Source organism: Nanorana parkeri, unplaced genomic scaffold (assembly GCF_000935625.1).
Source record: "Nanorana parkeri isolate BGI_ZX_2015 unplaced genomic scaffold, ASM93562v1 scaffold766, whole genome shotgun sequence".
Lineage (NCBI taxonomy): Eukaryota > Metazoa > Chordata > Amphibia > Anura > Dicroglossidae > Nanorana > Nanorana parkeri.
The window spans coordinates 203,541-227,299 of NW_017307034.1; positions in this window are offsets into that span (position 1 = coordinate 203,541).

Sequence of the window (23,759 nt, forward strand, 5' to 3'; positions counted from 1 at the left end):
TTATATCAGTCATTATTTTTAATGAGCACAGTAATTGGTATCTTCTCTCTTTGGCTGAGTTCAGCTTTAATGATCTGTAATCAGATTTGGAGTTGACATTCCTGTAGAACATACATCAGATTGTGTTGCTCGGACTCCAGGACACACGCAGAGATCCCGTGTTCTTACCGGTTCCATGTAACATCCCGGCAAAGGGGGTAACAATGAAATAACACAACGAAACCCTTCTCATCCTCAGACACAAAATGTGGAGTCAGCACATCCCGTTGTCCGTCCCTCCCCCGACATCCGCCATTTTCCCTCTCCGTGCAATGAATGATTTTGTCGCTGTCATGCACTAAGCGGCGTTTAGGGTTTTGGCGCGGTCACAGCAATGCCCCCGATCCGCGCCGCGGCCGCACCTTTCATATCGCAGAAAGGAAATTCCAGAGCTCTGCTCCCCATTTTGCCAACAGCTTCGAACGAAGCGGCGAGGGGACAAGAGACGACGGCCCACCTTCCGCCCTCCTTTTAATCATAGACACTTCAAATGACTCTGAATGAGACAGAGAAGCTAATTGGTTGCCGTGCACAGCTGCTCCAGTCTTGATATATTCCCCATTACCGTATTTATTTCTTATGAATCAGGCCGGCGCGTCCCGTGGTGTGCGAATGGCGGAGATTGCTGCGAACGCGGGGGAAGTGCTGCATCTGCTGCTCAGCGTTTAGCTGGAGAGTCAATGGCAACATCGTATTTTGATCAGGAAATGTTTCCACATTTTACATTGACTTGTTTTCTGCACTCTGCTGCACCCCGGCAGGTACATCAAATATGAAATGATGGTTGCAGCCAGAACCCGTTATGTTACCGCGAAGCGCTAATGAGTTTCCAGAGTGTTACATTTTAAGTGTTTATTGTGACATTCACCTGAAAGTCATTTCTAAGTGAAGTTCTCAGCGCTGGCATGCTGATCACGTAGATTTGCTAGAAATAAAGGTTATTGTTAGAATTAGGGATAGTGTTGGGGTTACCATTAGCGATAGGGTTAGAATTAGTGTTAGTGAGAGGGTTAGGGTTATAATTAGGGATAGGGTTAGGGATATGGTTCAGGTTAGCATTGGGGATAGGGTTATAATTAGTGTTAGTGAGAGGGTTAGGGTTATAATTAGGGATAGGGTTAGGGATATGGTTCAGGTTAGCATTGGGGATAGGGTTAGAATTAGTGTTAGGGATAGTGTTACGGTTAACATTATGGTCAGGTTTAGGGATAGCAATAGGGTTGTTCAGGTTAGCATTAGGGTTAGTGTAAGGGATAAGGTTTGGGGTAGTGTTAGAGTTACTGTTATGGATAGGGTTTGGGAGAGAGTCAGAATTAGTGTTAGGAATAGGGTTAGGGATAGTGTTAAAGTAAGTATTAGGGATAGTGTTAAGAATAGTGTTAAGGTTAGCATTAAGGTTAGTGTTAAGGACAGGGTCAGTGATAGTGTCAGAGACAGTGTTAGGGAGAAGGTTACTGATAGGGATAGGGTTAGGGATATGGTTCAGGTTAGCATTAGGGATAGGGTTAGAATTAGTGTTAGGGAGAGGGTTAGGGTTATAATTAGGGATAGGGTTAGGGATAGTGTCAGAGACAGTGTGTAACGGGTCCCGGCGGGGAAGTGTCACTCCGACCGTCCCCTCTGCTGTAGCGGCCGCTCTGCGTTCCACGGTGGAACGCGGAAGCCACTCGACTTCCTGATTGCGAGGCGAGCGGCTTGCGTTCCACTGTGGAACGCGGAAGCCGCTCGTTCCGGCCGACGGCTCCTCCTGCTTCCTGGGGGTATTTAAAGGCTCAGCTGAGGCAACATGGCGTTCCACAATTGGGTTCAGAAGCGCCTGTTGCCTCCTGAAGCCTAGGACCATCTCCCCTGGATTGTCAGAGCCGGAACCTTCCTCTTGAGTACAGGAATCACTGCATCCCTCACATTGTGCAAACCGCAAGTATTGCTCCAGTTGGAGTCCTAAGCCTTGATATTTTGAAGCAACCTCGCTAAGTGATATAGACTGTCTAGAGGATTACTATTAGCTGTCTGTGGGGATTTTCGCATTGCTCAATCCCTGTCAATACGGGGTCATTGTTCCTCACTGCTTATCCGTATTCAAGTTTCCTTACTGTATAGAGACTGTAAGCTATGAAGCAATAGCCCACACCTCTCAACCCTTTCTAATTTTTGTTCTAAGGCTGTGATGCAAGAATCTCTAACTCCCCGATAAGGATTGGGAGCGACGCCTGAGATTCACGCCGGAGAAGCCTTCAACTACTACCTACGTTAGCTTATACCCTCCGCAGTTGAGATCCTATCCGTTTCAATCAGAGCAGGCGTGACACAGTGTTAGGGAGAAGGTTACTGATAGGGATAGGGTTAGGGATAGTATTAAGGTTAACGTTAGGGTTAGTTTTATGGCTAAGGACAGTGTTAGAGTTAGTGTTAGGAATAGGGTTTGGGGTAGTGTTAGAGTTACTGTTATGGATAGGGTTTGGGAGAGAGTCAGAATTAGTGTTAGGAATAGGGTTAGGGATAGTGTTAAAGTAAGTATTAGGGATAGTGTTAGTGATAGGTTAAGGTTAGCATTAAGGACAGGGTCAGAGACAGTGTTAGGGAGAAGGTTACTGATAGGGAGGTTACTGAAGGTTACTGAAGGTTACTCTAATAGAGGGAGACTCCCTGAACATCAGGGAGACTTGAGATCCCTGTAACTACAAAATAGAGCCGTTTGCCTTGACTATAACCTCTAAACCCAACTATTAAATCAACCCTTGTCCCGTTTGCCCCCTCAACTCCCCAAGTGGCCTCTTCAAATCCTTTGCAAATATCAACCCGATGGCCGTTACCGTCACACTGCCAGGCACAACAGCAGGTAACTGCACCCGGGTCTGGTAATCAGCTACTCAAGCACTATGCAATGCATTCTGGGAGTGGCAGGGAGGAGTGTGCACCTTACCCGGATTTTGAGTAAGGGTCACAGCAGGGGTCAAGGCAGCACAGAGGAGCGGTGATTGTGATGTAAGGCCAAGAGAAGCAGATGGCTGATACAGGTTTGCTTTGACCTAACCTTGAAAGTGAACCTCCCCCCCCAATCCAGGTCCCTCCCAATCTGGGTCCCCCCCAATCCAGGTCCCTCCCAATCCGGGTGTTACAATGAAAGAAGAAGAATATCGTAACATTTTTTATTGCCCCAAAAATATGTAACACCCATAAAACTGCAACAAAATCTTCTCCTTTCCACCTGTAGCACCCGTGGAGTCACCATGCTTAGGGCAAGGTGGCTACACATCTCAAACATAGGATTGTGAGAGCAGACTGCTGATGGATCAGAACCTCGGGAGACCTCCAGGTGAATCAGTGGGTGCACTCTGCTCATGGTGACCTTCGACCTCATGTAGATGTCCATCTCTCAAGCGGCGCAGCTCTCCCCGGTTTCCCGTAATTGTTCCCATTCATCACCTACAAAGACTTTCCGACTTTCCAGGTTGACATTTTGTTCTCCACCAGAAAAGTGACTGACATTTCTTCGAGGTGTGAAATCGTCTTCCCGATGGAGCCAGAAGAAGACTATCGCGCGGAGATAAAGCTGTCAGGTGGGCCTGGCGGCTCATCGCGGGGGAGACGGATTGTTTTGGCGTTCCGGATACATTTTCCTGCAAGACAACGTCATGTCGGAAGATACAATTTGCCTCCCGGTGACGGATCCCACCTGGATGCCGTGACTACCGCCGTCTACATCTATTCTATATTCTTACCGCCAAATCCGGCCGGGCGCGCATCGCGGAATGTACAGGCGGAATAAAACAGGCGCCGAATCCTAATTACAGCCGGAGAGTAAAAATAGCACCCGGAAGAGGAAAAAAAAGTCCGAGACGGAACGTCTGTCGTTAAAAAGTTGCTTCTTGCAAGAATGGCGCAAAGTGTTCGAAGTTTCGCTGGGGTGAGGGCCACATTTTAGGCCCCCAATATCAAGCAAGCGTACCACAGTGGTAACTGTGTGCGAAGGAAGGCAAAGCTGCATAAAAAAAAGCTGCCATTTTGCAAATGTTCAAAAAGGAATCAAGTTTTTCTAGATCAGCACTAAACAATTATTTCTATTTTTATAACTGTCACCGTGAAATTGTCGGTATTCAGGTCAGAGCAGATCGAGATGTTACATCCAGACATCCCAACCTGCAATACCTTATTTCAGGGAGGTCCCCGTCTCATTTCAGGGAGGTGAGACATATCATTGATTCTATATTATCCACAAAGGGTTAAAGGCACTCTCTCAACCCTGCAGCAGTGCCTGTACCTGCTCTCAATAGTAGTCTATGTCCGCCCTCTCTGTGCAGTAGCTTCTTCCTTCTGAGAGCCAAGCCTCGTTCTGAGGTTACTCTAGAGATCACATGACCTTCCTCCAGGAGGCATGCCTCACTCTGAAACTTTACCCACTGATATCTTACCGGAAAGGTTTACTCAGAGTAAACCTTTCAGGGAGAAAATGCATCTCCCGCAGACATCAGGGAGCTGCTGTTCAAAAGAGGGAGACTCCCTGAACATCAGGGAGACTTGAGATCCCGGTACATCACACGTTGTACCGGCAAAGTCTCGCCTAGAAAAGAGTGCGGCCACATGCAGCAGTTCACCACTAAGATGATGTCACATCATGATGTCACAGATCAGTGTGGCCCCACGGTGAATAATTCTGTGCTGTGCCCCCCTGGGATGGGGCCACCACTTCCACATGGCTTTCTGAGGTTTCGTCTGAGAATAGAGGAGACTAATGCTGCTGATTTTCTGCTGCTGAGACAAAGGCGGCACCAAAAATAAAAAGCAAGATTTCTTTTTTTTTTATGCTTCACATAAAACCTAAAATCACATGACACCAAATCAGGTTGAAGCACCACTGAAGCCAAAGCTTTTTTTTATTTTTTTATTATTATTACTATTATTAGTAGTAGTTTTATTATTATTATGTTATTTTTTTATTATTTATTTAATGTATTTATTTATTTTTATTTATTTAATTTATTTAAATTCTTTCTTTATTTTTATTTCTAATTTTAAAAAAAAATAGGACTTCCTGATAAGCGGACGTCTAAAGACGCCCGCTCAGATCTAGAGAGCTCCTGGCCGGCCGTTTTTCTACTACGGCCGGCCCGGAGGCAGTTAAAATAAACTGTAACATTTTAATCTAAAGGTTTCTAAAGTCAAAAACTGTTATTTGTTTTGTTTTTTTGGATGGAGCGATGGGAGGTTTTCATGGCTGTCTGTCTGCTTCGCCCCCTCTCTATTTGTGCCGATAGCCATTGCCACATGCCAGGAAGTAAGGCCCGGTTCACACCATTGTAAGGCCCGGTTCACACCTGGGCGTGTTGTAGCGCGTTCCTACGCTCTGCAAAACGCTCAAACACCGAAAATCCCATTATTTCCTATGGATATGGTTCACACCCGGGCCTATTACAGGCTGTATGAACGCGCTACAAAACGTCCTACGCCCAAAGAAGTACAGGAGCTTCTTTGGGGCGTTTTTGTTGCGCGCTTCAATTGGGATAACTAATTTGTAGCTTGTAGCCCATCCCGGGGGGAGCTTGGAGCGGTGACTACTTTACAACACGCACAGGGACCATGGGGAACAGACGTAGCCCCCCTCCAGAAGGAAGGACAGTGTCAGAGATGATTGGAGGATCTACTGCCGAGTGATACACAAATAAGATACATTGTTGTTCAGAGTGAAGGTTCTTGAATGTATTTTTTAGGCTGGGTTCACACCTAGGTGTATCGAATATGCGTGTTTGTCGTGCGTTTTTACTGCGATTTGCGGTAAAAAAACCACGTGACAAAAGCGTGTTTCCGAGGGCTACCTGGCTGTATCCCAATGGATATGTGCTGCAAATACGCTCCAAAGAAGCTCCTGTACTTCTTTGGGCGTAGGGCGTTTTGCAGCGCTGTAAAACGCCCAGGTGGGAACCATGCCCATAGGCAATCATTGGTCTTCACATGTTGAGCGTTTTACAGAGCGTAGGAACGCGCTGTAAAACGCCCAGGTGTGAACCAGGCCTGAGATTTAACTCCGGAGTTTAGTGTCACTTGAAAGTAGAACTGAAGCCAAAACCTTTTTTTTTCTTTCATTTTGGATAAAGTAGGGACGGGTTATAACTAACTTTGTCCCATTGGAGAGACTTTTCTTCACTTCCTGCCCCAGAGCCCCAACAGGAAGTGACAGTAAAACACTCCAAAGTGAGAGGAAATCCCTGTTGGCACCAGAAATAGTGTCCCCATTGGAAGATTTCCCCTCTATTCCGGCTCTGGTGACAATCTTAACTTTGGGATTTTCTTTCACTTTGATATCGGTCACCAGGGGAAACAGAGAGGGTGAATCTCCCTAATGGAGACACAGACAGCAATGCAAACCTAACAGGGGTTCCCTCTCCACTCCATCCAAAACTAAAGTAAAAAGCTTTTGGCTAGTTTATTGTAACAGATGGTAATGGGCATAAGGCCACATGCAGTGGAAGAGTGTGAAGGGGGCCTTATATATATTTAGGAGGGGCAGACAAATTTTAAATGTTTCCAAACGCCCTCAATGGCGGATTCCTTACATGAGCAGCAAATAAGGGGTTCATGCCAAGATTTTGCCATTTTTCGGATGAGGAATGCGCTGTTCTTGGCTCTGCGCCCTGTAAAATGTTGCGCATCCAGTGCAGCGAGCAAACCTGGCCATATCGCTTCCAGGCCCGACAATCCGAGCTACACCTTTGCATATTATTGTCTGTTTAGATCGCCTTCTATGGCAACAATTAAGATGGAAAACATCCGTCTGTCATCTCCCTGTAATAAGGATCTGATAGAGATCGATGTGCCACGGGGGCCCTTCTGGGAGCAATATGTTCCCTACGATGGACAGAGCGCCTGACATCCTATGTGAATTCCATGTGTGGCGTATATGATGAAGATGAATCCCCGGTAACACTTTGCTAATTATGTATAATTCCCCAAGCCTTCAGATAATTAATGAATGCAGACGTTAGGTAATTATTGGGAGCTGAGAGCAGCGACACACCCGAAATTCAGCGTTCGTCCTGAAACCGCACCGGAGGTTATTACCAGTCACCGACCGCAGGGAGGCGCAGAGGGCTCGCTCCACGTTTCTCCGGCGCTTTTATTTTTGCTTTAATTTTATTTGAGAAGTTTGGCAGGTGGAACAAAAAAAAAATCTAAACTGTGCAAAAAAAAAAAAATTTCGATTGCTCTCCCACTCGGAGAATTCCTCAGGCATCGCCTTTCATTACTTTGGTAATTTCACAAACAAACGATCGCATACCATGAATTTTAATTCTGCGGCAGGGGAGGCGCGGGGCGGGCGGGAGACAAAAGGCGTAAAGTTGTCGGAAGGGTGCGCAGCGATCACAAATATTTCATGGTGAATATTTTATGATGAGAAGATCTAATCGCCTTTCAAGGCAGAGAGGAAAGAAAAGCAATCTCCCCCATGTACAATCTATCACGCCATAACTAATATGGAAACGTACCCTCCACCAGTGGCGTAACAATCGCCATGGCGACCCAGGCGGCCTCCATGGGGCCCGGGGGAAAAGGGGGGCCCGGCCAGATGCCGTGCGGGCCGCCTGGATCGCTATGGCATCCTCTGCTGGTGGCTTTCACTGGCGGCTGTGAGAAGAATGAGTCTTCCAAAAAAATTCCAAAACCTTCAATAACATCTAGAGATAACGGGAACTTCTGAAAACTAGTTTGTGGTTGGACCAACCGTTTTAAAAGTTTGCAAACCTTGTAAGGGGGTTATTCACAAAGGAGCCGAACGTTCAGCTAAATCCTTTAGGTCGTTTCGGCTGGGGAAACCCTTTGGTTCGGCTAAACCGAATTGCTGCTGTACGGGCTATTCTAAAAAGTGTGTACAGCAGCCGAAGTAAGCAACCGAATGTAGCCGAGCTAAATGTACAGCCGGAGTGAGGAGAATGGTCCGCCGAAGCAATGAATAGCTGGTTAAAGTTAACACAAAAAAAACAACAACATGTAGGCCCCTCCCCAATTCATACCAGACCCTTTGGTCTGGTAGAAATTTCAGGGGGGATCGCAAAAACAAAAAAGCATGGGGTCCCCCCTAAATCTCCTACCAGTCCCTTAATCCGTGCAGCAGCCTGGCAGAGTAGGAAAGAAGAGGGGAGTGTGTTAACATTCCATTTTTGGAATTTTAAGGTGAACTCCATGCTTTTTTTTGGCATTGGGCCCCCCTAACATTCTACTAGACCTAAAGGCTCTGGTATGATTTGGGGAGGGGACTACACGCTGATTGTTTTTTTTTCTTAACATAACATGTGTAATGCCTGCCTCACAACCTCTGGGATTAGTGAACAGAATCACAGAACCATTCGGCTATTCACTTTGTGCTGTTCGGCCCTTTGGAGAACAGCACTGGAAGCCAAGGAAAGGAGGAGTGAAACCTGTTGGCACTGGCTGTAAAGCAGGCCCGGCGCTACCGCAAGGCAAGCGGCCGCCTGAGGGCGCTGCAGGGTGAGGGCGGAAAAAACAGGGCATTTTGACAAGTACTTGTACTTGTCAAAATGCCCCGATGTTTGCGCTATGTTTTTTTTTTCACTTACCTTCGGTGCGGGAGAGCAGCGGCAAGTCAGCGCTGGTCCGGTGGGAGGAGCTCCAGGTGGGGGTCCTAATTTTGCTGGCCGGTGACTGCCAGAGGATCCCGACACGGGCGGCACCTCTGGCAGTCGCCGGCCAGCTAAATTAGGACCCCACCTGGAGCTCCTCCCACCGGACCAGCGATGACTCGCCGCTGCTCTCCCGCACCGAAGGTAAGTGAAGGAAAAAAAACATGCTGATAGGGAGCAGGCCCAGCGCTACAGGGGGTGGGGGTGGGGGAGGGGGTTGGGATGCAACTTTGCCTGTCTAGGCAAGAATCCTAGCACCGGCCCTGCTGTCAAGGTAGGGAAGGATGGGACCTGGTGGATATCAAAGTAAAGAAAAGTGTGGGAGCTGTTGGCACTGGAAGTCAAGGTAAGGAAGGGTGGAACCCGGTGGCCCTGGACGTAATGGAAGGAATGGTGGAACCGGGTAGCACTGGAAGCCAAGGAAAGGAGGAGTGAATCCTATTGGCACTGGCTGTCAAGGTGAGGAAGGATGGGACCCGATGGGGATGGCGGTCAAGCTAAGCAGGCTGAAAATAACAGCAGAAGCAGATATGACTGTCTCTGTGCCTATCTACCATTTGTGCTCCTGTGTTGTCACCCTGTCACATGGTCTTCTGATGGAGACTAAAAGTGGATATTTTAGCACACATTACACAGATATGGCCCACTGTGGTCACACCGGGAAACCCACCATGAGAAATGCCATGCAGCCTTTGCTGGAGTGCATGTAGACCAGATGTGGCTGCAAAGAACCTGCAGTAGATCAGCATTGTAGACCTGAGATGGAACAAAGGATGAAAAATAAGAGAAACCGTATTTTATGAAGAAAAACAAAATGGCAATCATTTAAGACGCGCGGTGCACACAGCAAACGGAATGCCATCCAGTTCGGGTTTACATCGGCTTTCATGTAAACATTGTTGCTCTGTTTTGGAGACTCTTTCATCTGCTCAGGGGTCTTCTTGGCATCAGTTTGTGCTTCAGCATTCACATGCGTGCCAGTTTTGTCTGTTTCTCGTTGACTTTTAGCAACTGATAAAATACTGGCAACCGACAATCCCCGCCGTGCCTTGGCAGAGCCGCAGTCAGTTCATTGTCGGTATTTTGGCATCGGCAAATTTACACCTGGAGAGGAACGAGAGAGCAGAAATTCACCCCGGACTTATGTTTTCTTCTTTCTAAAACAAACTGATCTGAACACGCGTGTTGTTGTTTATCAGTGACGCATGATTTACATGTTGTGTGTTTCTTATTTCTGAAGTCTTTCCAGCGATGTGATCGATTTATTCTGCCCATATATACAGCTTTGTGTTCCGGTCCGCACTGACAATGATATTCTGTGTACAGCAATGAGATCCCGTCACTCAATAGCATAGTAGATCTCCCATGCACACAATAATACACTGAGTGGCCGGATTATTATATACAATGAGTGGCCGGATTATTATAAGGGGTCATAATAATCTGGCCACTCAGTGTAATGTAATATCTGTTTTATTATATTTATAACATCACTTATATTTACTGTTTACTCTCTATAAGATTACAATGTTACGTTTTCCTTTTTGTGTAACAAGTAAAAAAAATAAAATAGTTTCATTGAACAAAAGGCGGCTTCAAGTTTCAGGCCGAGATGACAAAAACATTTCTCTGACATCATTGTCATCTGATCCTCTGGTATGACTCCGCATATGTTGTAAAGCACTCAAAAAAGGTTTGGCGCTATATAAACACTGTATAATAATAACGATAATCTCATCAGAGCTTTATCATGTTATTAAAAATAGCTGTTTTCTGTCTTGTAAAATCTGCAGCTTTCATAAAAATAACCCGGGTGATGCTGCAATGAAGGTACTTCTTCAGACACTTCCTGTTATAGAGTGACAACGCTCCGTAATTTTTTCCCAAAAAATTCCCCAAAAATTAGGGTGTTGTCCCCCCTCACAAGGCCTTCTGATGGAGACTACAAGTAGCTCTATCAGCATACATTACACCAGGGAAGTGTGGTCAGGGGAGGCAGGTGAGGCAGAGCCTCATTTAGTATCATGGAGGAAAAAGCTGTCAGCTTCAAGTCTGAAGGTGACAGCTTTTTCTCCATTCAGATCGGCTTGTTACAGGTTACACAGACGGGAAAGCCCCCCCCCTCCCCGCTGTGTAACCCGTCATGGACGGAGCGCTGCATGTTAATTACAGGCAGCGCTGCATCCGACTTTTGACAGGTAGTTAGGTTACACAGCGGCGGGCTTCCCCACTGCTTGTGTAACCTAACTATGGAGGCAAGAGCTGTCACCGCCTCTACCCTGTGTTAGAGGCGTGAGCTCAGTGGATGGCTTAGTACAATGGAAAAGCGCCATTGGTCCAAGCTGTCCAATTACAACAAGAAAAATAAACCCACTGAGGCCCTCGACCTCAATGCCTCAGCAATGACGAGCAAGTGAGGGACAGGGAGGCCCCTCCCTTCCTCCTTCACACTAGCTTGGAGACTGGGTTGGGGTGGGGCTTCGGCCAGCGAGGGCAGTGCTTCAGTCGGCGGGGGCGGGGCGGGACGTGCTGGGGGCGAGGCTGGGGGATACCTCAACCGGCAGCCGAGGTCCCGCACGTCACTGCATTACACAGACATGGTCCTTTGTTGTCACCATCAAGAGACCCGCCTAGAGAAATGCCATGCAGCCATTGCTGGAGTGCATGTAGACAGGACAGGGCTGTGCTTGCGTGGGTTTCCTCCCGGTACTCCAGTTTCCTCCCACACTCCAAAGACATTCTGGAAGGTTAATTGGCCCTGTATGTATGCATGTGAAATGGAGCTCTTTGAGGCCAGGGACTGATGTGAATGGGCGCGGTGTAAATTGTCAGCGCTATATCAATATTAATAATAGGAATGGACATGTATATGGACGTCCTTGTTCGCTGGCGCTGTACATTCCGACCGCCGTCTTCCTTTAACGCCGCCGCTTCTTCTCGCTGGTGATTTTATGTGGCAGTTGAGTTTACCAACACGGCTCCTCCCTCGCTCGGCATCCTGGGAAGACGTGACCGGCATGCCCACCGTGCCTTTGCGCGCGCTGTGATTGAAAGGACGCATTAAACGGACTCAGCGACAGCTCGCCGGGGTCACCGCCATCCTGACACTTAAAGAGAAGATCTGCGTCTCCCAGATTGACATTTCACAATCACTGAATATTGCTTGGGCCGCATTCCATGGAAACAAGCAAAAAGAGATTTATTTAAAAAAAAAAAGAAACAAAAAAGAAAATATTTTCCTTTCCCTCCCCCGTGGAGGCGATATATACGCGGCTTGTGAATTGCACCCGGCCATTGGGGATGAAGTATTCATTTGTCGACCTTCCCACGGGGCGTTCTTGTCAGCGGGGTCAGTCACATATTACAGAAAATAGACTTGTGTTTGTGTTCAATAAACAATTACCCTGCAAGGGGGAAGATACAGTATACACAGTGTATATATATATACTGTACAGTATATACATTTTTTTTTCTTTACATTTATGTCACATAGTCTGTGGAAATTGGGTGCAAAAAAAAAACCCAAAACATTCACAATAAAAAAAAGTGAGTGTCATTCCTGGGAAACTGTCAGTAAATATATATTCAGTTATTATTATTACATTGAATATCATCATCGCTGTGAGAAAAGGAAACCATTGGCTAGAAATTAGGAAATTGGAACCTTTGAAACAAGAATCCAACCAAATGACATTCACGGGTATACAAATACCAAACAGAAGTATTGCCCCCGTCTGTTGCCCTGATCTGCAATATGGCCGCATAACCAAAATCATCACATTAAAGGAGAACTATGAGGGGGGGGTGCTTTTCACTCACCTCATAGTTCTAGCCGACCTGTGACAATGAGACTGTCACAGGTCGGCTCAGTAGATCGGGAGGTGAGCGAACACATACCGGCGTTCGCTCACTTCTCGATCCTGTCACGGCTCTCTGCCGTCACAGGGGAGGGGCTGGATTCCCCTCTCCCCGCTCCGATCCGCCAGCGCTGACTGGCGGAACGGACGGGGGAGGGGGCGGGTACAGCTGGCTCTGCCTCTAGATAGGCGGAGCCAGCTGTCACTCACGCAGCTGGGCGGATCCAGACATAATTGTCAGGATCCGCTTCAGCTGCGGCGTCTCAGTATACCACGAGCTACAGCCCGCGGTATACTGAGCCTAGGGTGATGGGAGGGCGCTAGTTTGTGTCCTCCCGTTACCCTAAGGAGAACTATGGGGAAAAGCCCTGACCCCATAGTTCTCCTTTAAGAATCCCACTACTTCCAGGTATAATCTGGAAAGGGTAATAACCCGTCCCTACTCTATCCAAAATGAAATAAAAAAGGTTTTGGCTTCAGTTCTACTTTAAAGTGACACTAAACTCCAGAGTTAAGCCTTTGGAATACATTCAAGTCCCTGTACTCTGAGCAACAATGTATCTTATTTGTGTATCACTCGGCTGTAGATCCTCCAATAATCTCTGACACTGTCTTTTCTTCTGGAGGGGGGCTACGTCTGTTCCCCATGGTCTCTGTGTGTGTTGTAACGTAGTCACCGCTCCAAGATCCCTCCCCCCGGGATGGACTACAATCTCAATACAAATCAGTAAACTAAACCTGAGATTGAAGTCCATCCTGAGGGAGCGAGCTTGGAGCGGTGACTACTTTACAACACACACAGGGACCATGGGGAACAGACGTAGCCCCCCTCCAGAAGGCAGTCATTTTGGTGTCACCCCCTCTGAAAAGTTGGGCACTCGGTCATGGACTGAGAGCCCGACCGTGTCAGGAGAAAGCAGGGGATCTGGCGGCATACCTCATCCCGCCGGGTGAACGTCCCCTGCTCTCTCTGCCGGCGTCCATCACCAAGATGGCCTATGGCAGGCGTCAATAAGATGACCGCGCATGCATGATGACATCACGACAGGCTGTCACCCCTTCTACGCTCTGGGTGACACCCGGCCTCGGGACGCCCCTGCCAGGATGCAGGACTGTCTGGGCAAATCTGGGACAGTTAGCATGTATATGAGAGGAAGACCCTGTGGGACCTTTTGCTGGAAAAGGAATGCAGTTTTGAGCTGGGCCACGCAGGGAAGATTGCTGGAATGAGGAGGAAGGTCGGAATCCAGGTGAACAACACTTTGAATAAAGGACTTTAAAAGTCATACAAATGCAAAATACACGAAATAAGCGCAACTACACTAAATATGCCCCTCCCTCAAAATTGTTTTTGTCTGAAAAGTTCAATAAGTGGAATAGAGAATTTCGCTCACACTGATATCACACTAACAGAGCTTTAGGGGTGCCAGCCAACATCATGAAACAACACCCGTGTCACAGAACACAGGAGGTCTATTCTGGTCTGCTTTGGGAGGTCACGACCTCCAGGTCTTCACTAGTGACCTCTGATGTCATTCCACTGATCCTGGGACCAGGAGACAGTCATCATCCAATCACACGGTCCTAAAAACAACTGAAGAGGAAACAAATTTTTATTTCCCAGCAGTAGATGAAGAATCGCCGTGTGATGGCGGTGACTCACCCGGGTCCGGTCAGGTATCTCCATCTCATCCTTGTCTCGCATTCCTGCAACATGAGACACCATCAACGCATCACCCAGACTTGTACGAACCTCCCTCACCCTGCAGTGTTCAGTGGTACACTCCCCAGCCGGGCCTCCCGCATGTCTAACAATTGGAATATAAAAAGATTACTTCTGCCCACTGTAAACATTTAAATGAGTCATGTTAGAGGTTATTAAGGGAATGTGCAAAGTGTGAGCAACAATCGCGCCAAACTGGAAATACCACTTAAAAAGTGACCCCGTCACTAAAATCAAACTTCACACTCTAAGATGTCAGGGAACCAGGGGTGCCACTCCTTACCAGGGTCGCCAGTGGTGGCGCAGGGCACTGGGTCTCCCTCCTCCTGGCAGGACTCCTGGCGCTGGGGGTGCATGCGCGGTACACAGGCTGCACGCGCGTAGTGCGCCGGTGCCTACTTAGCGTTTTCAGGTGTTAGCCAGGCTGGGGGAGGTTCCCAGCACACACCATCCGCCCCTTCGGCCCTGCTATTGGCTCCTGGATAGGGAAGCTTCCTGGTCCTCTCGGCAACCAGGGGGTTGGTCCTGGGTTTCCCCGGGTATTTAATCCAGTCAGAGCCTTGGCTTGTTGCTGAGTTATTCTACCTCTATGGAGTGATCGCCCAGCCTCCTGCTACTTCCTGACCCTTTGCCTGAACTCCCGATTATCGACCCTTTGGCCTGTCTTTCCGTCTCTGAACCTAGCTGCCTGCCTCGACCCGGATTGAACTTGACCACGCTTTTGGATTCTCCTCTGGTACCTCGATCTTGGATTTTTCTTATCGTCCCTGCCTAGGGGTTCCACTCACGGCCCAGCAGTACTCCCCTGACATAAGAAGACGAACGGTACTTACCTCAAGGGGAAGAATATTCAAAAGATGAGAGCGCCACCAATGTAGTCCAGTAAAAGTTTATTTTCCATACATAGAACCAGGGGTGTAACTAGAAATCACGGGGCCCCATAGCAACATTTTGTACGGGGCCCCGTGATTGCTAGTTATGCCACTTGCAGAGCCCACTTGATATACCAAACAGCCCACCTGAGAGTAACCCTGCAGAGCCCACCATAGACTCTCTATAGTGGGCTCTGCAGGGTCTCAGATGGGCTGCACACATCTAACCTGTCAGCGCTGTCCGCCTCCTTGGTCGCCGGGCCCCGCCTCCTCTTCCGTCCCCCGCCTCCTCTTCTATCGACGGGCCCCACCTGCTCTTAGGTCGCTGGCCAGTGATGTAAGAGGAGGCGGGGTTGCACCTCCTTCCCTGCGAACGCCCCCCTCTTCCGCCGTAGCTGCTGGCTGTCACTAACACAGCTCTGCAGCGAGCGGCTGTGAGGGGGAAACGCCGCTGCGGAGCTGTGTCAGTGACCGCCGGCACCCTTACATGCCATAGCGACCCAGGCGGCCCACACGGCATCAGAGGGATGGCCGGGCCCCCCTGTGCCCGGGCCCCATAGCGGCCGCCTGGGTCGCTATGGCGATTGTTACGCCACTGCATAGAACCAACACATTTCGGGGGCTCAATGCTCCCCTTCATAAGGGATTAAATGCTGCAGCGATTCCGGAAAGACAATACTGGAAAGAGTCACAAAAATAGGAGAAGACGATGACGATTCAGGTCTCCAAATATAAGAGGCCAGAGGAAGGGGAACTTTGCCCCCTCACCCCGAAACATTAATGGATTGATATGCTCAGGTTCAGGTTCATTATTCAAACGTGATAATGTCTATGATAGAGAATCAACAAGCAAGCAGCGCGGCTCTGCGTTCCCTCCGTCAGTATGAAAGTGTCACGCTTTGACTGGCAGGCGTCTTTAAAAGTGAGATCTCCCGGTATCAGAACCTATAAAACTTTCCTGTGTGGGAGTTTCTCCAACGTAAGTTCTCACGTGGAGTTCATTGTTCTAGAAATGCCCACTCACCCCTCGCAGCGTCGGATCCCGGGACTGAATCCCACCAGCGACACCATCGAAGCCGAGGAGATCTTCCCTTCTGTACTTGTGCAGCTTATCTCCCACAACCCAAAACTTTCCTGACATTTCCAAATTAGACCTGAAACAGGAGTGTGTGTGTGTGTGCTCATAGGAACTACGGGCATTAGAGTGTAAGCTCCTCTGTACAGAGACTGATGTGACTGTGGGGGAGGGGACATTAGAGTGTAAGCTCCTCTGTACAGAGACTGATGTGACTGTGGGGGGACGTTAGAGTGTTAGCTCCTCTGGTGCAGAGACTGATTGGAATGGCTCTGTGCACAACACTGTGGAATATGTTGGTGCTGTATGAGTATGGGAAATAAATTCCCTCTTGGCGGGCGCCCCTCACCTATTTGCCCCCCCCCCCCCCCCCCCCCCCCCCCCCCCCCCCCCCCCCCCCCCCCCCCCCCCCCCCGCCGGTCGCTGTTTTCCTCGCCGTGTTGGTGCGCAGCCATTGTACATAAACTCGCACAGATTTCCCTTTACCTCGGAAAGCTCAGAGCCATCTGCTCGCCTCCGCGTGCATCTGTTTGCCTGGTCGAGACATTTGTTACTTTCATGTAATTTAATGGCGTCTTTCCTGAGGCAGCGGCAGGAATAAGCCGGGATATCTCGGTGAAATGAAGCCGCGGCGCTGCCAGTCAGGGGGAAATGGTATTTTAAAAAAGGAACGCGGCGTGGCGTAGCCATTGTAATCCCTTCCCATTAGATCCCATTGATCGGAAGAATAGATCTTTAAACATTTCAGCTGCTTCCACCCGAAGAAGAAGAAGGAAAACAAAGTGTCGTCGACGAACGATAAAACGCGTTCAGTGAATGGACGGCATCCAAGAACCTGCTCGGCCACCTGTGATTTTGGAGGACGCGCGCGGCTCAGCGTCGGGGAACGCAGGTGGCAGACTTCATTACACTCTCGCTCAGATCATGTTTTTTGAGCACAAACAAGTCTAGGAGCCGTTCTGCCGTTTAATTGGCAGCTCTAATTCGAAAACTCGTTACTTGTTTTATAGCGGCGGCCCGGCGGTATTGGATGATTGACAGCGCGGGGAATTTTTTGGGGCCTGCCACGCATAAATTAGCCGCGACGTTACAAGGAACGGCTCCTTCTACCTGCTTAGTAAACAACATTGTTGTCTGTCATAAAAGGTGATACATAATATCGAGAAGTATCACGTCGGCCAATGGAGGTGTCCGGTGGAATGGAATCCACCAATCCCAGCGCAGCCTGATAATTAATTCCGATTTCTCTTCACTTATGCTGGTAACATACGGCCGGCTCAGTCCACCACGGCGCAGAACACAGGCGGTGCAGAACACAGGCGGCGCTTTCATTAACATGCTGTATTTCCTGTTTTTTTACTGGTAAAATTGATTTTTCAATTCTCTAAAGGCTCCGCCGTACGGGGCAACTGAAGGTTCCGCACACGCGTTATTTATATCTTTTTTTGTGTATTTTGAGTGTAAATTTATACACAAGGAATTACCACGGGGGTCATGGATCCCTAGAATCCCGCTAGCTTCTGGTCGGTCATAACTGTGAATTTCAGTTCGGGGAAGGGAACCGTCTGAAGCTCTGATAAAATAATAATTAAGGAGACAATTAGACAAAACTTTTCTCTTAGTTTCGGATGCGGAGAGGGATTAGACCCCCCTCCCCTCACGGTCAGGTTTTTATGGTTAGTGTTGGAGTCTACATTAGGGTTAGTGTTGGAGTCTACATTAGAGTTAGCATTAGGGTCTACATAAGAGTTAGCATTAGGGTTAGTGTTGGAGTCTACATCAGGGTTAGTGTTGGAGTCTACATCAGGGTTAGTGTTGGAGTCTACATTAGGGTTAGTGTTGGAGTCTACATTAGGGTTAGTGTTGGAGTCTACATCAGGGTTAGTGTTGGAGTCTACATCAGGGTTAGCGTTGGAGTCTACATTAGGGTTAGCGTTGGAGTCTGCATTAGGGTTAGTGTTAGAGTCTACATTAGAGTTAGCATTAGGGTTTACATAAGAGTTAGCATTAGGGTTAGTATTGGAGTCTACATTAGGGTTAGTGTTGGAGTCTACATCAGGGTTAGTGTTGGAGTCTACATTAGGGTTAGTGTTGGAGTCTACATTAGGGTTAGTGTTGGAGTCTACATTAGGGTTAGTGTTGGAGTCTACATTAGGGTTAGCGTTGGAGTCTACATTAGGGTTAGTGTTGGAGTCTACATTAGGGTTAGTGTTATAGTCTACATCAGGGTTAGTGTTGGAGTCTACATTAGGGTTAGTGTTGGAGTCTACATTAGGGTTGGCATCACAGTCAGGTTTTGTATTAGGGTTTCCGTTAGGATTAGTGTAAAGGTTTTGGTTCATATTAAGGTTGGCATTAGGGCCTGGACAAATAGCACACAGAACTAGGAGCGAGCACATCTCAACCTACACATGACACTATAGGTAGCTGAAATACACATAATTAAGCAACAGTTTAAGGAAAACTTTTCTTCTCTTTTTATTGACTCCCATTAGAAACTATAACCTGAGATATTTAAACAATGTTTATACAACAATAAGTAAACATTAACAATCTCCACAACAAATAATACATTTGGCTTTACAACCTCATCTCTCTGGTGCTCGCCCGGAAGACGACGCTGTTGGTCCAAATGAAGCAAAGCAGAAATGTCAGAAGTTTAACAAGTCATAGACAGCCGGTGCTGGATGCCACTCTGGTATTAATTAGCCGAAGTCTTTTCATGTTAAACCAGCAATTAAATGATTTTCCGCCTCGTCTCTTTGTAGGAATCTAACTGCCTCTAATGCCCCATCTGATCCACATAAAAACAAAGTGGATAATCTGCCCCTCCATTTCCTGGCGGCAATTATGGAATTATTTCATTCCAGCTAACGTAAACAGGCCTAAGGTACCGAAAAAGTGACTTTACCTGATTGACTTGCCTGCAGTAATTAGGCCTCTGCCTAAGCCAAGCACTCCCCCAATGTTTACAGTGTCTGCTGCATTCTTGTGCCTCCTGAGCCCTCTGTGCCTCCTCAGCTGCCAGAGTCTCCATGTGCACCCCTGTGTGCCCCAGGTCTCCAAGTGCACCCCTGTGTACTCCAGGTCTCCAAGTGCACCCCTGTGTGCTCCACTTCTCTAAGTGCAGCTCTGGGTGCCCCATGTCTCCAAATGCAGCCCATGTCTCCATGTGCAGCCCTATCTGCTTCATGTGTCCAAGTGCAGCCCTATGTGCCCCACGTCTCCAAATGTGTCCCTATGTGCCCCATGTCTCCAAGTGCACCCCTGTGTGCCTTACGTCTCCAAATGTGTCCCTATGTGCCCCATGTCTCCAAGTGCACCCTGTATGCCCCATGTCTCCAAGTGTACCCCTGTGTGCCCCATGTCTCAAAGTGCAGCCCTATGTGCCCCATTGGATGAGGATGTCACCAGCACACCAGGCACAACAAAAACACATGGGTCAGTGTGAATCCATCTAATAATATGTCACTCGGAAAATCAAACACTTTCGGGGCCACACAGGGTCCCCTTCATCAGGCTCAGAGATTTCCGGTAAGGGGTGCTACAGGACTTGTGACGTTTGTCCAATGTGCCCCACGTCTCCAAGTGCACCCCTGTGTGCCCCATATCTCCAAGTGCACCCCTGTGTGCCCCATGTCTCCAAGTGCAGCCCTGTGTGCCCCATGTCTCCAAGTGCAGGCCTATGTGCCCTATATCTCCAACTGCAGCTCTATGTGCCCCATGTCTCCAAGTATACCACTGTGTGCCCCATGTCTCCAAGTATACCCGTGTGCCCCATGTCTCCAAGTATACCCCTGTGTGCCCCATGTCTCCAAGTATACCCCTGTGTGCCCCATGTCTCCAAGTATACCCCTGTGTGCCCCATGTCTCCAAGTGCAGTCCTATGTGCCCCATGTCTGCAAGTATACCACTGTGTGCCCCATGTCTCCAAGTATACCCCTGTGTGCCCCATGTCTCCAAGTATACCCCTGTGTGCCCCATGTCTCCAAGTATACCCCTGTGTGCCCCATGTCTCCAAGTATACCCCTGTGTGCCCCATGTCTCCAAGTATACCCCTGTGTGCCCCATGTCTCCAAGTATACCCCTGTGTGCCCCATGTCTCCAAGTCTACCCCTGTGTGCCCCATGTCTCCAAGTATACCCCTGTGTGCCCCATGTCTCCAAGTATACCCCTGTGTGCCCCATGTCTCCAAGTGCAGTCCTATGTGCCCCATGTCTGCAAGTATACCACTGTGTGCCCCATGTCTCCAAGTATACCCCTGTGTGCCCCATGTCTCCAAGTATACCCCTGTGTGCCCCATGTCTCCAAGTATACCCCTGTGTGCCCCATGTCTCCAAGTATACCCCTGTGTGCCCCATGTCTCCAAGTATACCCCTGTGTGCCCTATGTCTCCAAGTATACCCCTGTGTGCCCCATGTCTCCAAGTATACCACTGTGTGCCCCATGTCTCCAAGTGCAGCCCTGTGTGCCCCATGTCTCCAAGTATACCACTGTGTACCCCATGTCTCCAAGTATACCACTGTGTGCCCCATGTCTCCAAGTATACCACTGTGTACCCCATGCCTCCAAATATACCCCTGTGTGCCCCATGACTCCAAGTGCACCCCTGTTTGCCTCATATCTGTGCCCCTGTGCATTTCAATGATAGTTGTGTACTGTCAGTACCTTCTGCTCCGTTTCCACGCTTGCCCCAATAATCACCCAGACTATAGTTCCCTCCGGTGGTATGGACCCGTATCGTGATATTCAGGCTCTGAGCTGCTGGGGGCCGGATCAGATCCGGCACTACCGCAGTGTACAAAATGTGCAGATAGCTGACAGTATATTTGGGTTCGGATGACGTTTCCTGCCGGTCGCAATTTCTCTACCAAACACATTTCCTCTCCAGCTAGCGCCGAGTCTTGTAAACAGGTTACATTATTCTCTTCCACTCCCTATAACAACCTGACATTTTGTTCTCAGCTGGAGTCCAGAGTGTCTCCGCTTCCCTCCAGCCTAATGACCCGCAGCTGATAGGCTCCACTAACCCTGACGCGGGGCAAGCTGAAAATAGCGCAGTGCGAATTAACAGAGGAGGGGGGGGGGAGGGGGAGGTTGGAGACAGTTAACTTGACTAACACAAACTAATAAGAGAGGATTTCCTCCAGATTAGATCCGATCTCTTTAATAACTTTCTAAATGTCACCTCCACCAGTTTCCCCCGAGGACGCACACATGCTGCGCTGCCTTTCTGAAAAATGAAATGGATTCGTAACGCGAAGGCTGAAGTCGCCACAATGAGCGGCTTTCGTGTCCCCGGCGTTATATATGTATGCGCCGCTCTGGAGTTTAATGTAACGTGGCAGAAGTGACGGCACAACCCCAATATCGGCTTTTGTCACTTCCTGGACTGGAAGGATAAAAACACAAACGGAGCGCTTTGTACGCGTGACGACGGCTGACCTTCAGCTGAATTCCCACCAAGCTTACAAAAACCCGCTCGCACGGCAATCGCTGCTCTGCAGCAAATACAACGTCAAAGGGCAAAATAAAGATATGAAAAATCTGTCACATAGAAAGCTGAACTCCGAACACATATAGAGGACACACATCACCGCTCTGTATACAATAATACATCGTGTATTGGTGAAAGTCAATGAGTTTGCCGCGGTGCCGGTCCTTGTACAGCAGAGCTCAGCCTCGGAGTTGAATAAGCAACGCAAAAAAAAAAAGCAATCAGCTGTGCTGCAATGCTCATGTGCTAACAAGGAACGTGCTGATAGGAGGAGCGAGCATAGTGAAAGATAAGCTTTTCAGCCTGCTGCTCCGTCTGACCAATCACAGGCTGGGGGGAAAGACAAGACCTGCAAGTGTTCTAAGTGCAGCAGAGAAAGAACAGGTCTCTTGCCCCGTGCTGTGCGGCAGAGCTGTGTAAATCTCAGGACTGGAGCTCATGCTTTTAGATTGTGTTCAAGGTACAATGCCCCTAAAAACACCGATAGACCCTCCCACAGACCATCTGTGCTGATCCTCTGCACTAATACAACACACTAACCCCCCCCCCCCCCCCCCCTTCCTTTTTCCTGGGTATAAGACTGAAGGGGAGGACGGAGGTCAGATAGAAGACTGAAGGGGAGGACGGGGGTCAGATAGAAGACTGAAGGAAAGGATCAAGGTCAGACAGAAGACTGAAGGGGAGGACGGAGGTCAGAAAGAAGACTGATGGGAAGGACAGAGGTCAGATAGAAGACTGAAGGGAAGGACGGAGGTCAGATATAAGACTGAAGGGGAGGACGGAGGTCACATATAAGACTGAAGGGGAGGACGGAGGTCAGATAGAAAACTGAAGGGAAGGACGGAGGTCAGATAGAAGACTGATGGGAAGGACAGAGGTCAGATAGAAGACTGAAGGGAAGGACGGAGGTCAGATATAAGACTGAAGGGGAGGACGGAGGTCACATATAAGACTGAAGGGGAGGACGGAGGTCAGATAGAAGACTGAAGGGGAGGACGGCGGTCAGATAGAAGACTGAAGGGAAGGACGGAAGTCAGATAGAAGACCAAACGGAAGGACAGAAGTCAGATATAAGATTGAAGGGAAGGACGGAGGTCGGATAGAAGACTGAAGGAAAGGACGGAGGTCGGATAGAAGACTGAAGGGAAGGACGGAGGTCAGCTTTATATAACTTTGACCTTGCGGTAGGGGTGTTGGATCGTAGCCTCAGGTCATGTGGTGAATATGAATGGCTGTCATCTCCTCTCTGTGAATTTTGTGCTATAGAAATGAACTGTCAGTCCTCAGTTGGTAACGTGATGAAGTTCCTCCGCTGATAATGTGATGAAGTTCTTCTCAGTTTGGGTTCCCATTCATTTTTCTTCCGTCTCAGAGGAGAAGTTCTGGAAGTCCGCTCTTGCTGATGGCTGTGGAGGAGCAGGTAATGATTGTTCCAAGGTAACCGAGGATTCGGGATCATCGCTCTGCTTGTCATTGGAGTGTCACAGATTTGATGGAACTCGGTATTGTAGCAGCAGCACAATCAGGGGAAGGTTTTGATGAGGGATCGTGGATCAGTATCGGGTCTGTTCTGTCCTGCTGGATGAACGGATCGGGACCCCTTGAACCCTCGGGATAGCTCTAGCGGTATTCTGTCCAGTAGTGATGTGTTGGGGGTCTGGATTTCGGGCCGGCGACTTCGAAGGATCTCTGCACTTTCCTTGGTTTGTGTTGCAGCTCACTGGATGTGAGAACAAGTCACAATGTGTGCGGAACGTAACCAAATGAAGTGACGGAACACAGCGTCCACCCGCAGACGACCCAACCACTTCCACGTGTTATTAGAACCCGTATCCAGTCCATAAATACTGTTACCATCTGAGACCTGATAAAAGGTTCAGCCCTGAAACGCGTTGGTTCTTTCATACAGTCTACTCGATCTCACAATGGAATACATATATACAGGGCCGGATTTACGCTCCTTGCCGCCCCAAGGCCAGGTTCCACAATACGACCCCCCCACCCCCGCTCCGCCAACCCCCCGTCCCCATCAATTGTGAATGGCAACCAGATGGCAGGGCGGC